The 18684-nt window shown below is 42.4% G+C and overlaps 1 protein-coding gene across 3 annotated transcripts in view; it reads right to left on the minus strand.

Moving 5' to 3' along the window:
- The window catches only part of LOC116570691 (histone-arginine methyltransferase CARM1-like), a 261533-nt gene that overhangs the window by 146698 nt on the left and 96151 nt on the right, over nt 1-18684 (minus strand). The window lies entirely within an intron of this gene.

Here is an 18684-nt window from a genome sequence, read left to right on the forward strand (position 1 = left end):
CCCGCATTAAGTTATTTCCCTGCTGAATATTAAAACAATTTTTAATCTGAGATGACAAAAATAATTTGAGCTGGCAGATGGCATAGGGCTGTCACCCACTTTGTGGCTTGGAATTGAATGGATTATACATAAATACCAAACTCTTCCCTTTTTTGGGAAAGCACCTGACTCCGAGATCTGCTCGGTGGTGTGGGGTGCCGCAGCAGCCCCGCTCACTGGGGGCCGGCAGCACAGGCAGGTGGACCCGCCCCTCCTACAGAATCACACAGGACAGGCTGGTCCGCCTCTTAACGCTCGTCAAACCACAGCAGCTCAGGGCGACATTGGCGTCTCATTTACGCCACATATTCAGCTCAGGTCAGGTCAGGGCAGAGCTTTTGCTTCGAGTTACTCCCACTCAAGGACCCAGGTGAGAAAGTGCCCTGGATTGTGGCTGTAAAAAACAAGAAACGCAGGTCCCACGCAGGCCTGTAAAACCTGCAGACAGAAATGACACACTTCTTCTGCACACAGTCACTGGTGGACATGAGTCACGTGTCCATGCCGAATGTGAAGGGAGTATGGCAGTGGGATCCTTTCTCACGGTGGCAAGGGTGAGGGCAGATGGACCCTCGCTGGCGGATGCTGCCTGAGTAGACGGTTTTCCAATGACAGAGATGTACATGATGCCACCCAGTGCCCCAAGATCAAATTCTGGGATTCTAACAAAATCCTCCTCCATTTCGTATCAACACAAAGCAATGAAATGCAAATTGAAATGATGTACTATTTAAAAAAAAATTTTTTTTTTATTAAGTAATCTCTGTGACCAACATGGGGCTCGAACTCAGGACCCAGAGAGAGATTAAGGGCCACATGCTCTATTGACTGAGCCAGCCAAGAGCAAGAAACAAAAATTCATATCCTCTGGCACATTTGTTCAATTTCTGGGGACTGAGCTGAATGAAGCTGTTCAAAAGCTATAAGCCCAAAGACATTTATTTGTTTATAATATGAAAAATGCTGCTACTACCAATTACAATAGCAAAATCATCTATAATTTTAAAAAATAAGAATAATTTAAATGTCCTTCTATAGAGGACCACTTAAGTACTTTATAGGAACTCATTTGTGGATATTATTTATATATTTTCAATGATGCTTATTAAGTCTAACACACAAGGAAATATATTTATGACAGTGTGACATGAAAATCGCAGGGTACAAAATAATATGTAAATAATCATCACAACCATTTAGAAATGGATACAAAACAAAAATGCTGCAAATAATTAAGCCAAAATGCTAACAACAGCTGTATTGGTACTATCTTCACCTCAGATAAAATAATAATGAAAAGTAACTTTAAAATGGAATCTGAGCAAACGAAAATTATCTTCTGTTCAGAGGGGTTCTGTGAAGTGGCTTGGACAGAAGTTACATTTGGAAAATGGTCTTTCCATGAGAGCAGGGGTCTATAATAGGGCAAGTTCACCGAAGGTGCTCAAAAACTTGTACTGTACAAATAAACACAGTCATTAAGATGACTCAGGAAAGAGAGAAAAAACAATAAATGAATGTCAGATTGAGAGCATAAAGAGGAAGAGATCATCTCTCTTGAGAACCCTGGCTAGATCACATTAATCACTAATAACAGAAATGGTTTTCAGGCCCAGAAAAAAAAAAAAAAAACTCCTAGGATTAGTTCTGTGAGGGCAAGAAGGTTCTAGCAGCCATGGAGACTCTTACTTCTTCCTTGATGTCACCACTCAGGAGTCTCCTTTGCTGTTACTTTCCCCACCCAAACCACTCCCTTCTTTAGAGTTACTCTCACACCCCAAGACTGGTTCATGATAGGGTAGAAGTTGGAACACCTGCCTGTTATAAAGAGAAGACAGAAAATATAATAGTGATCTTACTTTCAGTCCATGATCTGCCTTGTTCTTGGAAACATCCTCTGTAAACTCTTATTACTTAATGAAATTCCCAGGAAAGCCTAATTGTGGGTTTCCCAATGGAATATAGACCTTACTTAAATATGCAAGACCGCCACATATGGTTGTATAGAATGTGCACTGTACAACCCATATGTGAATGTGCACATAACAACCTATGTTATGTATCAAAAACATCACAGACTTATTACAATTCTTTAGCCAATAACAGTAAATTGTCTAATTTTTGAACAAAATCAGTATATTATGATCACTTTCCAGCAGATGAAAGAAAAACTATCTCACAGAAGGAGCTTTCATCTCCCTAGTTTAGACAAAGTATTATGTGGACTATGGTGGTTCTGAAGTCTGCTCTACAAGTACAAACATTAGTGTCTGCCTTTTCCTCCACAGCTTACTTGCAAAAGGGATGCCACACTCAAATGCTCCATGGGTCAGACAGATTACATAAAGCAGACAACGTGCATGCATCCTTAGAAAGTAGTGGTAGTTAAGAAACTGGTGAGAGGGGCCTAAGGTAAATGCCTTCAAGTTTATTTTAAAAACAAAGTCGTCTTGTAGGCTAAATATAACTCATCTGGTAAACTCACCTGTCTGGTCAACAGTTCACAAACCCTGGCCCTTGGTCAGATAAGTGTTGGGAAAAAGGGACAGAAAGCAGCCTATTTGTTGAAACTTAATCTTCCTTTTTGCCAGCAGTCAAACCCAAGAAATTTCAAAAGGTTTCCAAGCTAGTGGTTCTCACAAGGGGTGTTTTTCTCCGCCAAGAAACAGTGGGCAATGTCTGGAGGTGTTCGGTTGTCCCAGCTGGCAAGGGCTGTGCGGTTGGCATGTAGTGGGGAGCAGGAGGGATGCTGCTCGGCCCCCTGTGGTACATGGGACAGCCCCCACAACGGAGAATTAATTATCCAGCCTCAAATGTCATCATGTCACTGTTGAAAAGCTCTGGTCTAAGTAGTTGTGTGATAATTAAAAACAGAAAAATAAAGAATGACTTTGAGCTTGATGTGAAGAGGATCCTTAAACGCTGAGCTGTGTCTATAGGTGTGGATGGCAGAAGTAGGGGTTAGCCAACTCTGGACGTGACGCAGTGAAAAAGGGTAACAGATATTGCCAAAGACATGCAGACCTTTGGAAGCAAAGGGTTATTCCAGCAACTCATTTTGGGGACCCCTGGAAGCACCATTTTGCTCCTTGTTCACACATAGGTGTGATGTCCGCTCTCTGTGTACAGACTGCAGGGACCATTCCCATGTCTGTGACTTGCTGGGAATGTTTCATTAGCACAGGAACCACTGGAGATGTTTAAGCGTCTTAAATTCTTTCCTCAAAGATACCATTATTCATGTTATGTACTCATGCTGCTGAATACGCACATTATACTTTATGCCGCTCCTTGTTTGTAAAGACGTTGAGTTCCAAGCTTCAGGTAGACTGTGAAATCTACAAACTGGCCTGAATCTCCTGCCAATTACTGCAGTAGAGAAAGGACTTCTGAATTTCAAACTACCAGAAGCAGATTTCAACTCCAGTCTGATGTAAGACTGTCACTGACTACACATCTCAGGAAATCTGATGGTTCTTTAAATGGGCAAACCAATACACTGTCTCATCCATAACTTCATTATACAGTTTCTTTCCCTGAGATGGGTTTAATAGAGAATACTGCCTCCTCCTATGTGGTCCATGACCCCATCAGGATACACTAAAATGTCCTAAGATGACAAGAACCAAATTGGTTTGGGAGCATCACCACCATAGCTGGGAACCATAGGGAGTCTTCTCTTACAAAGAGAAGATGGGAGGGTATGGTGAGTTACTCACCTGGTAACAAAGTGCTCAAAATAGAGAAAATCAATGAAAGGAAATATTATCTCCCCAGCACCCAGTATACTGCCTGAATGGCTGAGAGTATCAAACCCCGACATTTTTAAATGAATGATAGATGATATTAATAATGCCTCATTTAAAAACTTTTAATTTAACAGTAAGTCTAGAAGTTCTTTTCATAAATATGCTGAGATTTTTAACAGCTGCATAGTGTTCCAAATCATAGGTAGCTAATGATGGATATCTTCGTTTCAGTACTTTATTACAGAAAATGAGCTAATGTTAAAATTTTCTGAAGTTTCATTTCTCTCATTTGTGTTTCTAGTCTACATTATTAGAAGTAAGAGCAAAAGATGGGCCCATTTTAATTTCCGATCTCCATAGCAGCAGCGTCCACAATAGCCAAACTGTGGATAGAGCCAAGATGCCCTTCAACAGACGAGTGGATAAAGAAGATGTGGTCCATATACACAATGGAATATTATTACTCAGCCATCAGAAAGGATGAATACCCAGATTTTGCATCAACATGCATGGAACTGGAGGAGATTATGCTGAGTAAAATAAGTCAACCAGAGAAAGTCAATTATCATATGGTTACACTTATTTGCGGAACATAAGGAATAGCATGGAGGACATTAGGAGAAGGACAGAAAAATGAAGGGGGCTGAAATCAGAGGGGAAGATGAACCACGAGAGACTGTGGACTCTGGAAAACAAACCGAAGATTTTAGAGGGGAGGGGTGTGGGGGGATGGGTGAGCTGGTGAGGTGACAGGTATTAAGGAGGGCATGGATTGCATGGAGCACTGGGTGTTACAGGCAAACAGTGAATCCTGGAACACTACACTGAAAAGTAATGATGGTGACTAACACAACCTAATAAAAAAAAGAAATGCATAGCCAAATTTCTCTCTGCACAGGCTATTATAATTTACACTCCACAGGAATGTATGGCAGTGCCTATTTCCCCTATATCATCACCAACACGGCACATAATTTTTTATGAATAAGTAAATGTAAATATTTAGAAAATATTTTAGCATTGTCTTTTGTATTAACCGTTATATGACAGACGCTCCAGGAGAGCTGAAGCATTGGAAAGCTCTTGAAAGAATGGGAAAGGAAGCGAGGAAGCAGAGAGCAATGCTGAACACACACTACCTCATATTAAAGGACCTCGTTCTGATTTTCCAGGAGCTACTGGCCAACTGCAATAAAACACATATTATAAAGATTCTGAAGTCTCCTGCTCAGCCAACTCAGATTCCTGCCATTGCTTTTATAATCTTAAGAGGGCATTTCAATGCAGCTCCAAAACTCTTGATCAATGCACCTGTGACAACCAGCATGTCGAATGACTTGGGGGCAAATGACACTGGTGTCCTGGAGAAATGTTTGTAGGTCTTGATACCCTAAATCATATTTAATTCACTTTTCCATGCATGATTTTTAAATTTTTATTATGAATTTTTAATGCACACAAAGTACATATATTAATATGAAGATTTCCATCGTCAAGATTCAAAGATGATTAGCTTTGAATTTTGTCAATCTTCATTCATTTCTACTGCCATGTATTTTGTGTTTTCTTGGCTGGACATTTTAAAGCAAATCCCAGACATAATGTCATTTCATCCATAAATATTTTAGCATTATGCAGACATTTTGTGCACATGTTCAGCAGGAAAACAGGGACCAGAGAATACTTTACTATAGTAAATCCTGAGAGTAGGGAGGCAGGGAGCGGCCAGACTCAAGCTGGGCTCAAGTGAATTTGAGTTTTCCCCATAAGAGAAAAAAACCGAAAAACAGTTGCTAGGAGCTTGGAGTCTTTGCTTTCTGCTTTCTTGAGTCATTATCTGAAGCATAACCTCACATATACTCAACAGAATACCAACTTTCATCTGGCAAAGGTGCATCTACAACTATAACCTAGAGATATCCAGCTGTAGTTGCTGATTTAACTCTCCTTCCTCAATAATTGATAGACAAGTAGACTAACAATCACTGAAGATCAATCAACTTGAACTGATCTTTAGAGGAAACCCCACCTGACAACACCACATACTCTTCTTGAGATGAACGCGGAACATTCACTGATGGACCAACCACCAAATCCGAAACTACTGAGGTCATGGGAAACATGTTGACAGACCACAAAAGGATTCAACTAGCATACTGAAAGATATGTGGAAAATCCCCAAATTTTTAAAAATTAAGCAAAATATATCCAGATAATCCATGAATCAAAAACAAACAAACAAACCCACCATAGGCCAAAAAAACAATACAAATTATTTTGAACTGTATGGCAAGGAAAACACAACATACCAAAATGTATGGGATATGGGTAGAACACAGTGTGTCCAAAAAAAAGTAACATTAAATGTATTTATTAGAAAAATAGAAAGTACTCAATTAACGATCTAAGCATCTACCTTAAGACGTCACAGGGTTTTAGAACTGAGGGGTGGGGGCAGATGGCTGAGCCTGGTGGGTATTAAGGAGGTTATGGATGGCACAGAGCACTGGGGGTTATATGCAGACAATGAATCATGGAACACTACATCAAAGACTAACAATGTACTGTATGGTGACTAACATAACAGTAAATAAATAAATCAATAAATAGGGGGAGGAGAGTAATCAGAGAACCAAAATAGTCAGAAGGAAGAAAATAATAAAGACAAGAACTTGAGTCAATAAGATGGAAAGTGGGGCGCCAAGATGCCTTGGTCGGCTGACCCTCAAACTCTGGATTTTGCCTCTGGTTGTGATCTCAGGGTGGTGGGATTAAGCCCTGGGGCAAGCTCTGAGCTTGGCAGGGAGTCTACTTGAGATTCTCTTTCTCCATCTGCCCCTCCCCTACTCACGTGTATGCTCTCTTGCTCTCACTGTCTCAAATAAATAAATAAATAAATAAATAAATCCTTTTTAAAAAGATGGAAAATGAACAGAATAGAGGAAAAATGAATGAAACTAAAAGTTCTTTCACTGAAAGAATCAATAAAATTTCACTTGAGCTAATCAAGTGGGGGAAAATGACCCTATTATCAACGTAAGAATGCTGTCATTCTTAGGATATCACTGCAGATCATACCAATACAGAGGAGTATATTATGAAGAAATTAATAGGAAGTAATTTAATAACCTGAATGAAATGGACAAATTCCATGGAAAACATAAACAACAAAGCTAATTCAATTAACAGTAGACAGTAAATACATTAGATACATCTTTATGTATTAAATAAATTGCCTCTGTAATTAAAAATTTTCTTGGGGTGCTTGGGTGACTCAGTGGGTTAAGCCTTGGCCTTCAGTTCAGGTTATAATCTCAGGGTCCTGGGATCGAGCCCTGCATCAGGCTCTCTGCTCAGGGGGAGCCTTCTGCCACCTCTCTCTGTCTATTTGTGATCTTTCTCTGTCAAATAAATTAATAAAATCTTTTTTAAAAATCTTCTTATAAAGAGAACTTGGGGCGCTTGGGTGGCTCAGTGGGTTAAAGCCTCTGCGTTCAGCTCAGGTCATGATCCCAGCATCCTGGGATCGAGCCCTGCATCGGGCTCTCTGCTCAGCAGGGAGCCTGTTTCCTCCTCTCTCTCTGCCTGCTTCTCTGCCTACTTGTGATCTCTGCTCTCAAATGAATAAATAAAATCTTTTTTTTAAAAAAAGAGAGAGAACTCAATATCCATTTGGCTTCAGTTGTTAATTCAAAAAAACATTTGAAGAAGATGTGATGTCAAATTCTGTGCAGAGCTCACAAACTAGCTTAGGGAACATGCCCCAATTTTATAAGACTAGTATTACTCTGATACCTGAACCAAAGACATTTTAAAAGAACTACAAAGCAATACCCAAAGAACACAAAAACCATTTACGAAATTCTAGCAAATCTAATTTACAGAAAGGATCATACATCATAACAATGAGGTTTAACTCAAAAAATCAAGGTCATTGTAACATTCAAAAATTAAATTCACCGTATCGACAGGCTAAAAGTAAAAAATGGTACCTTCATCTTCATAGATTCAGGAACACATTTTACAAAACACAATTCAAGATGGACACTGTTAGCAAATTAGGAATAAAATGTACTTTCCTCAGCCTGATGAAGGATGTCTAACCAAAAACCCTAGAGCCAGTGATGAAAACAGTGTCTTCATGTCTTCCTGGAGATCACGAACAAGGTAAGGATGTCCACTCTCACTTCTTCTATGTAACATGTCCTATAGGTCCTAGCTGATGCAACAAGCAAGAAAAAAGAAATAGAAAGCCTACAGATAGGAAAGGAAGAAGTAAAACTGTCTCTCTAAAGACGGATGACATAATCATTTATATATTAAATCCTAGGCATCTACAAAAGAAACCTATAAGAACTAAGTGACTTAGCAAGCCTGCAGGATGGGAAGCTAACATACCCCACAATCCTGTGTTTCCAAAGCAATGGATAATCAATATATACTAAATTTAGGTAGTTTATGAGGAGCAGAATATTTGTGTGATTTCAAAGTACCTTTGCCCTGATTACTTTTTAGTCACAATGAACAGGGAAAGGACAGTAACTTTATAGTAAGAGAAAATGGAAAATATCTTGACCTGGTGACCAAAATTCCTATTAACAACAAGAGGCCAAGAGAGCTCAGTGCTCCCTAATGGGATATCTGCAGAAGGACATGGTATTGGTCAGTAAAGTCTAGTAGAGTCCTACAGTACTCAAGTAAACTAATTAATCATTGATAAAATGATATTATGTGTATATGTATACACATACACAGATAAAGAGATTAATCAAAAGCGACAAAATACTATAAATTAATGAATCTGTTTAAAGGGTATTCAGAAATTCCCTGTCTTGTTTATGTAACTCTCTGTAAGTTGGAAATTTTTTATGAATGAAAAAGAATGGAGACACTTTCCCATGATTCATAAACTCCTAGAAGAAGGTCCACCAGCATGTTTATTTCTTTTTCCCAATTGGTGACATGTTGATACAGGTCAGCTTTCCCATGTTTGTGTCAGCATCTCCACTCAGGATGTGATTTTCCTAGATTCAGTGCAAACCAATGAAGAATCAAGGGGCAGCTCAGAAGCTGTTGCAAGGACATGGGTCTGGCGTCTTCTTGTCACTTGGACAACTTCCTTCCTACCTCTGAGCCTCCATGTCTTTGCTTAAAAATGGAAATAAACAGTAATAATATATCAACCTCGCGGGGCTGTTGTGAGAATTACGAGAGAAAGTACAGGTCCGTCCCTTTAACAGGCACCTAAAAACAACCAGCACCTGCTTCACTGCTTTCACTGTCCCCTGGGATGACACCAGGATCCACCCAGCCCACGCCTCTAGCATCTCCCCTGAGCTGGCTTCTGTTCTCTGATCTCGCCACTCTCCTTGTCCCTGATTACATCGAGACCCCTGTTCTTAGTGTCACTCTTCAGACACACCCTGCCCTGGGGTCTGTGTGGTTCTGTTCCCTGGTCCCAATGCCCCTCTTAGCCCAGACCCACACAGGGCTCCTCCTGTCCTGCCCCGAAGCCCTCAACTCAGTTGTCATTTAGCCATGAGGCTTCTCCCCCAAATTACAAAACAGAGATGGTACGAGCACTCATTCCCACTCCTTCTCTGCCTCTGTCCCTGTTTTGGTTTTTTTTTCCAACCCTTACCACATACAACTTCACTATAACTGTTCATTTATTTATTGTCTGTGTCCTTCTTTTCAAATGTCAGCCATTTAATTATAAGGACTTCTGTTTATTCGGCACTGTACCTTGAGCGCATAAATAAGTGCTTGGCACCGAAGAGATACTCCCTAAATATTTGCCAAATAAATACATGAAGGAACGGGAAGTCAAGCTCACACACATCTAGTGCAAATACAGTCACTGCTTCACAGATATTACCTTAAGTCCGTTTAATTAAAATTTTTTTCTCTGTTGACATCTGTCATTAAATATCTCCACTGCTTCTAAAATGCAATGAATTTAAATGTACTGGATTTCACAGTGGTCTTTGAGATCACTGGTAGATTATTTGACATGTGACAAAACCCGGCTCAGAGATCAGGGAGTCACAGTTCTGAAGAAGGAAAGGAGAAGGGGAAATACATTCCTCGCGCAGACATATTTGAATATTTGATCATTCCTTTCCCAGAGGTGCCACCTAATTATCAATACAGGTCAACTCCGCAATAAAGTTGGATTTTCTTTCTTACCCAAGTTGCAGATAATTGGCAGCTGTTCACTCACTTCTAAATATAAAACAGCAGGCTCCCGTTTCACATGCCACATCCTCTTACTCCAGAGAAGCAGAACACGTCTCAAAAACTCAGCAGTTGTGTCTGATGGGCAGTGACACCAGCAGACAGCTTACTGTCAACACCCAGGCTGACAAATGACGATCACGATCCCGATGCTGCCTGGAATCTGGGCCATCTGGGACCCTGGGCATCACAGGCAGCTTGTCCCTCCCTTGCCACTACTTCCGGCAGCTGTGGATGCCAGGCTTTGGTCCCGCCACCTGCACGGACAGACCCGGCACGAGGAATCGACTATTCCATCTCCAGGGCCAGGAAGATCAGACAGGCAACCCGCTCCCCTGGGAGGGTGTTGTGTGGGGCCTCCCTGGGAAAATTCTCAAGTCAGGTCTGAAGCTCCTGCTGGCAATTAGTTCTCCTTCTTGGAGACAAGGAGACTAACAGACTACAGCCCACTGGCTGTAATCTAAATGTGGTAGGCCCAGGCCCTTGAGTTCATTCCTGAAACACAAGTGAGGCACCAAACCTACGAGAAATTCCTATCAGAATTCATCCCACTTATGGGCTTATTTAGAAATGTTCCCTCTTGCTTTTTTGGACTGGTGGGAATGGATTACGGAGAACCCGGACTGTTTGTATTCTAAACCAGGAAGAAGCAAATTGAATGTCGGTTTCATTTACTGAGCCCCAGATCCCTGTCTCACAGAATATAATGAAAATGTTCAGCGGACTCTCCCCACCCCTATCAGCTTAGTTACTAGAAAACACATACAGAGGCCTTGGTGTAGGATCAGGGTGACAGGCTCCTGTCACTGGGCCCCAACACTGAGTGAGCCAGGTTGCTTCGGGGTATCACGACTGTACAAGCTATCGAAGATTCTCTCCTTCAGGCAGATGCTGGAAGCAGTACAGTAGGACATGGAAAATATCTGGCCATTGGAGAGGATACGGAGTAAGTTGCATCCCAATTTCTTGACACTTTTTCTATTTGGAATCTCAAAATTTCCACCCCTGGTGTAAAGTCTTTAAAGTTTTTGTCCAGAAACGGAAAGCAGCCTCAATTTTGAGAGTCCCTAAAACATCAAGTTCCCAGACCTGATGAGACTTGTGGTACCATCTCTCAACAGTACCCCACACGCAACAGAGATATTGTAGAAATGCATCTTGCATGTGCGGTTTGTGCGCACGGTTTCCTTGAGCACTGAGCGTTCCAAGTGTGAAGACTTTAGAAGAAAGGTTTTCTGTGTAGCTTTCCCACGGCACGATTGTTCCTTATTCGTTCACTGGCTTCTTTCTTCATTAAAACTTCACGAGTTATCAGGGAGGGTGTGTGGTGGTGTAGGAAGACAATGTGGGCTTTGGAGTCAGGGAGGTCTGGATTCGAATCCTTGGTGAGATAATTATCAGTCACAGTATCTAAAAAAGGCGATTTTCTTCTCTGAATCTCAGTTTTCTCATCAATAAGGCGATCTTGTTAAATTGTCCCTCCAGTGGATGGTGTCTCAGATGACAGATCAAATGTTTATAGTATAAAAAGTGAAAATGGCATTTTGCTCTTAGCCTAGTTATGTCCCATTACACAGGCCAGAAGAATTTTCTATTTCTTAAAGGCCTGCACTCCTGAGAGCCATGAACTACAAAGAAAATTCTCAAACATTCGCATCCAGAAATAAGCCACATCCTGATGCTCGTTAGCAAAGACAGGAATGACTTGTCTTTATGAAAACTGACAGCTCTTCTGCACTACCCAGAGAGGGGGCCGTACAGCGTGGTGCCGGGTTCCCACTGTAACTTAGAAGGCAGCTTCCACCATGTCCAGAGCCCTTGACGTCCTGCAAACTGAGGGGGATGTCCTCAAACCCCTTGCGGCAAGAACCCACATACGTGGCACCAACCTTGACCTCCATGGCACAGGACATCTACACAAGGAAAAGCGATGGCACCAACATCACAAATCTGAAGAGAGCCTGAAAAAAGCTTCTGCTGGCAGCTCGCGCCACTGTCACCCTCCAAACCACAGCTGGTGTCACTGTCGTGACCTCCAGGAACACTGGCCCGAAAGCTGTGCCCTGGGATGAGGATGGCGCTGGAGCCACGCCCACTGGGGGGCCGCACGCCTCAGGGCCTCTTCACGGAACAGATCCCAGGACATTGCCAGGAGCGCTGACCTCTGCTGGCTACTGATCCCACGGGGGACCACCAGCCTCTCACAGTGACAGCTTATGTTATCCTGTTTCCCACCACTCTGTGGGACACAGCTCTTCTCTATACTGTGTGGACACTGCCACTCCGTGCAACGACAGGGCAGTACACTGAGTGGGCGTGCTGTGGTGGGAGTTGACCTGGGACGTTCTGCTCATTATGGCACCGTCTCCCGTGAACCCCAGGCCAGGTCATGCCTGGTCTCCACTTCTACGGAGATCCTGAGGGGGTAGAAAAAGAAGAGCAGGCCGCTGCTGAAAGGCGGTGACTGAGCGCGAATTTCAGTTCAAGGACTGCTCCAGCTCCCAAGTTCACTGCTATGTGACCCGAAGTCACAGTCTGGTCTGAAGGCACATGTGCCCTCCCTCGGTCTCCCACGGTGGACTGGACCACAGGGCCCGCCTCTCAGGCCATTGAAGTGTGGCAACGACCACTGTGGGGTCTTAAGCGGCTCAGCCAGAAAAATGGAAGTAAGGTTGAGAGGAAATGCACAGTTTCTAAAAGCTATGTCCAAAAAATAAAAAATAAAATAAAATAAATTCTGACTCAGATGTAATCCAATCTGGACCGCAGCTGGACCTCCAAACATCGCCTTCTCTCTTCATCTGGGAGCCCACTGCTGGGAAAACAGGACTCCCCCGTGTATGTTTTATTCAAATTCCACTCAGTACTCAAAACTTGTGTATTAAGTTTGACTTCTCTGTTTGACTTTTAACAGGGAGGAGGTCTCACCAAGAGGCCCACACGGACGCCTCAGAGCTTGCGAGCTGCAATGCTTGAGAAGGGCACTTTACGAGCCTTGTGAGACCAGGCCTGTCTTGCTTGGCTTCCAGGGCGAGTCTAACCATGCTAAGGTGGTGATTCTGTACTTACTGAATCTGTTTCTAAACTGCTTTTTGTTTATTGCTATCTGGATCTCTGGTTTTATTTCTGCCTCAAGAATATGTAAGAATATGTGAATTAATTCTACCTAATGGATGCCTGGCCTCCTCGAGCAAACGAAAAGTGCAAGAGGCTGGTATGTCTCTCCATTCGGTGCTGTCAGTCTACACTTCCAGGGCCCGCTGGAATGACTGACCCCCAGGAGTACAAGTGGCCAAGACCAAAGGCCTGGCTCAACTGAATTGCTAAGAGAACCCCCCACCCCCGGGGAACATTCTGCACTTCTGGTGTTTGCTTTCCACTTCAAAAGACATTCTCAACTGCCTTGTCTGTGTCTGGTTTTCTGGCCAAGGTTGCTCACATATGCATTTGTACACTGTAATGTGACCTATGAACGATATTCCCGGTATGGTCATCCTGTGGGGGTCCGTCACGGAGAAACCTCCCTCCTTCTCACAGAGGACAAGTGTCGGGAGATACTCCTCCACAGCTCTCTTGCTGGGACTCATGCATGTGTTACTGGGTATGCCAAGCATGTGAGGCCCGGACTCCTCTCTGCCTGGGCTATTTCTCAGGGCTGTGGATGCACCAAGCAACCCTGGGGTATGAAGCAGTATCTTTCTCTGGAACAAAGAGCTAGGCTGCTTGCCACTTCCTTTAAGACTGGGTTCTCCAAGCTTAGTGTTCCTCTCCTATAATGTATACCACTGCCAGTGCAGATGCCTGTTTTGTCCCTGCATCTGCCCGCGGCTACTGGAGTTCAGAGAACCAAGAGTATGCGAATTCTCAGGCTACCACTCTTTCTTTAAGTCAGAAAGTCTTTACTTCTGAGCCAAGAATCTTGTGTCTTCTGTTAGCACTCATGAAACAGTGGCAAACTAACGTGTTAGCTTGCAAGTCAGATAAAATTTCACTCTTCACCATTCTTGGCAGAAACAGATGGCTTTGTAATATGGTCTGTAACTGCAACTCGCTGGGTCTATGGCCAATCTTTTGGAAGTACCCTTAAAGATCACAGGAAGATACAGGAAGATCCTGGAAATATGTCATTTGCATATGTTATAGAAATATCAAAGTCAAAAAGACAGATTATCGCTGAAAGGAAGGAAATGTGGGCACCTGGGTGGCTCAGTAGGATAGGCATCTGCCTTTGGCTCAGGTCATGATCCTGGGGGCCTGGGATCGAGCCCCGCCTGAGGCTACCAGCTCAGCCGGGAGCCTGCTTCTCCCTCTGCCTCTACCTCTGCCGCTCCCCCTGCTTATGTTCTCTCTCTCTCAAATAAATAAATAAATAAAATCTTTAAAAAAAAAAAAAGAGCAAGGAAATGTTTGCAAATACATTATGAGTTGAAACTTGTTTTGCTTGACTTGCAGAACAGAAGGCTCTGATTTATGGGTTGTGCAGCAACTATATGAATGAGCTAGAATGTATACCAAAGTAATGAAAATGTTGATTGCTTCTGGCTTTTCTTGAATACCCATTGCTACAGCCCAAGAAATCTGAAGTGTTCGGAGTGTGTGAATTGCTTTCTTTTGAAAGGAACAGGGAGTGCTTCTACTCCTAATCATGACAGATTAACTGGTGCCATGCGTTCCCTTCCACTGAAACAAGAAAACTGGAAAAAATATCTGAAACAGTGTTGTCAGACACTGGCGAACAAGCAGGCAATGCAAAACTGGGATCCCTGAGAGAAGGAGGGAAAGGAATGAGGACACTGCTACAATTAGCCTTGTTTGCTGCTGAGAGACACTCTCCACGCTGCGGCACATGGTATGGAAAGCAAAACAGAACAGAGTGGTCTCGCCGCGTTGAAGATACAGAGACTGGCATGCAGAGAGACAAGCTGCTGGAATTTCTAAAGCAGATTACTTGAGAGAAAGCTCTTCTCATATGAAGAAAGAACTGAAACATGTTTACATAGGGCTCCCCTTGAGTTTCCAGCTGAACAAATCCTCAGTAAAACATGTGGAGAGGAGATTTCCACCAGATAGTCAAAACCAAGGGGGGGCGGGGTGATGGACACTGGGGAGGGCATGGGCTATGGTGAGTGCTGTGAAGTGTGTAAACCTGGCGATTCACACACCTGTACCCCTGGGGATAAAAATAATTTATATGTTTATAAAAAAAATAAAAAATTATATATATATACATAAGAAAAGATAGTCAAAACCACAGTGGGCAAAGAGTAACTACGAGAGGGCTCTAAGCTGAGCCATTCCCAGAGATAATACAGCGTGAGGAGACTTCATGGTTTAGCCACAGTGGAGAGATGTTGCTGAATACTTGAGACGTAACAGTAGAAACCAAGGATTGGACACAGCCAAGCAACATGTCTAAACAAGACCTGAAGTAAAGACTTCCTATGCCAGCCAGGGCAAAGCTAAAAAAGAAGTCTCAGAAGAATCAAGTCGACCTCAAGTTAGCTACTCCACCCGTCTCAACAAATCTCAATATGCCTTACAGGAAGGCAACGGACATCAGACACTTGACAGCACAATGTTTAGAATGTCCAGCTTCAATGACAGAGGGATGTCTAAAAATTCCCACGTACATGAAAATTAAAATCCTTCTCAATATCTCGGGAAACAAAGAAGTAATCAGAAGAAAATTATAATGTAATTGAATGATAATGGAGATGCAACATATCAAAGTCTAGTTATATAAGTCATAACTAGTGAAAGATTGGAGGCTTTAAGAAATTATATTAGAAAAGAATAAAAAAGTAAAATTAATGACTTAGAGTTTTACAATTAGAAATTAAAACAAAAAGGCAAAGTAAACTCAGAGCACAAAGAAAGAAAATTTTATTTATTTATTTTCATTTTTTAAAGATTTTTAATTTATTTATTTGACAGAGAGAGAGAGAGAGATCACAAGGACGTAGATAGGCAGGCAGAGAGAGAGGGGGAAGCAGACTCCCTGCTGAGCAGAGATCCTGATGCGGGACCTTGAGATCATGACCTGAGCGGAAGGCAGAGGCTTAACCCACTGAGCCACCCAAGCGTCCCAAGAAAGAAAATTTTAAAGAGCAGAAATCAATGACATAGAAAACAAGTAAACAATAGAGAAAATAATGCAACCCAAACTGAGTTGTTGAAAAGACTGATAAAAGTGATAAACCTCTAGCTAGGCTGATTTAAAAAAATAAAAGACATTAATAATCGATATCAGGAAAATATAGAAGAAATTATGATAGATATTATACATTAAAAGGGTAACATGTAAACTATGAAGAAATCTGAAATCTTAGATGAAATGGAACAATTCCATGAAAGAATACAAAATGTCAATCAACACAAGAAGAAAATCTGAAGACTCCTATACCTATTACATAAATTTTATTTCCATTAATAAAACCTTCAAACCCCAGTGACTTTCATGGGTGAATTCTATCAAAAATTTAACAAAGAAATAATACTAGTTCTTACAAACAATTTCATTCTAGGTAATTCACTAAATTTATAGAATGTGATAATCTCAATAGATCCAGAAAAAATATTTGACAAAATCTAATGCCAAATTATGATAATAACTTCCAGCAAGAAGTAAACTGCCCCAGTGTGATACATGGCAGCCACAAAAGATGTACTGCAAACATTCTACTTAATGGTGACAACTGGACTTTCCCCTACAGTTAAGAGAATGTCAAGGACAACTACTTTCCAGGTCCATTCAACATTGTACTGAAGTAATAAGAATTTCAAATACTCAAGAAAAAACATAAAAGGCTTAAAGATCAGAAAACAGGTAAAGCTACCTCTAAATGCAGATGACAGATTATTTAGAGAAAAAAATCTTAGGAATCTGAAATATAACTACTAGAATTAGCAAGTGAATATAAATGGCTGTGGTATCCAGCATTAATATTAAAAATTAATCAGAGATGTCCAGGGAAGATGGTAGAGTAGGATAATCCTGGGTTTACATTTCTCCATGGATATAACTAGATACCACCTACATCAGCGTAAATAACCCAGAAAATTATGTGAAGGCTGGCAGAACACCCTCTACAATTAAATGCAGAGACGAGACCAGGAAAGGTGGATATACGGTCAGGAACCAAACTGACCCACAGGACTGTTTTCAGCAAAGAGGGACACTGCAGGCACGGAAAGGGGAGAGAAAGAGATCACAGCATGCACCTTAGGCACAAGAGACCTGTATGAATCTCCATGACACCTGGCTTTGAAAACCAGAGGGGCTTAACTTCTTAAGTTCTTATAATCAGTGGGGTTTGACATCTGGAACTTTATAAATCAGTGGGTGCAGCTCTGGGAGAGCCTGAAAGTGACAGGAAACTGAGTCCGTGCCTTTAAAGAGTTTGGACAAAAACAGCCCTGCTGAGGTACAGTGCAGAAGCAGGAGGGAGATTTATTCCTCGGGGCCTGCGCTGAAGGAGCAGGGATCTTTGGGAGACTTCTCCAAGAACAAAGGAGCTGGTCGGGGCCATCTTCATCCTCCACTCTGTAACCTAGATACAAGGACACCTGCAGGAATGAATGCAGCGGGAATACACTCAACCTAGCTCCCTAACAATTCCTCTGCTCCCACATGTTTCTTAAGTCTGACCCCTCCAACCTGGCCTCAGCAGGAATTTTCCTGGGAGGTTGCTGATGTTCTCCCATGCAAACCTTGCTAATACCATGCACCCCATCCCTGTGTTCTCCTGTGGAGCTGCTCCCTCCAACTCAGCCCTCTCCCAGAGCAGATGCATGCCACACTTCCACATTCTCCTGAAGATGTGCTACCTCCATCATACCCTCCATAGGAGTCCATTCAAAGTGGTGCCACAAATGTAACAGTGTGCATGGAGCCCTATCAGGCTCAAGCACCACTCCACACTGACTCCTGCCCCAGGGAGAGGGGAAGATAACCACATACACCAGTCCAACTCAGGCCCCCACACTGGGCTGGAGGCAGACACCTGGTCTGACTACAAGTCCCACCTACCAACAAAATCGTCTCAGGGGACAACACAGGGAAAGCGCCCCTGCAGTTCAGTGCTACTGCATCTCTGGCAAACACCTTGATCTGACTCAGCTTAAGACTCCCCAAGACGGCCCCAATCTGGCTCACTAACAACACAAGCACACCCACAATAGGCAAAGAATGCCACCGCATATAACTGGAATGAAGGAAAAAGGGCTCAGCCACAAAGCAGGGTAACATGCAACACACATACAAACACCCCTGAAAGCACTAAGTTCTGGTGAATAGGAGACACGGCACTACAGGGCACTCTAGGACCTCTTGTCCAAAAAGCCATGACTTTCGAGAGGAGGAGACATGACTGACCTTCCTAACATAAAGAAACAGACACAGGGAGTTAGGAAAAATGAGCCGACAGAGGAATATGTCCCAAATGAAACAAAAAGACAAACATCACAGCAAGAGACCTAAATGAAAGAGAGATAATATATCTGGTACAGAATTTAAAGAAATGGTCAGAAAGATACTCACTGGACTTGAAAAAAGAGTTAAGGACCTCAGTGAGACCCTTAACGAAGAGATTAAAACATAAAAGGGAGCCAATCTGAGATGAAGAACTCAATAACTGAAATTAGAAATACATTAGAGGGA

This window comes from Mustela erminea, chromosome 12, assembly GCF_009829155.1.
Source record: "Mustela erminea isolate mMusErm1 chromosome 12, mMusErm1.Pri, whole genome shotgun sequence".
In the NCBI taxonomy this organism is placed as follows: Eukaryota; Metazoa; Chordata; class Mammalia; order Carnivora; family Mustelidae; genus Mustela; species Mustela erminea.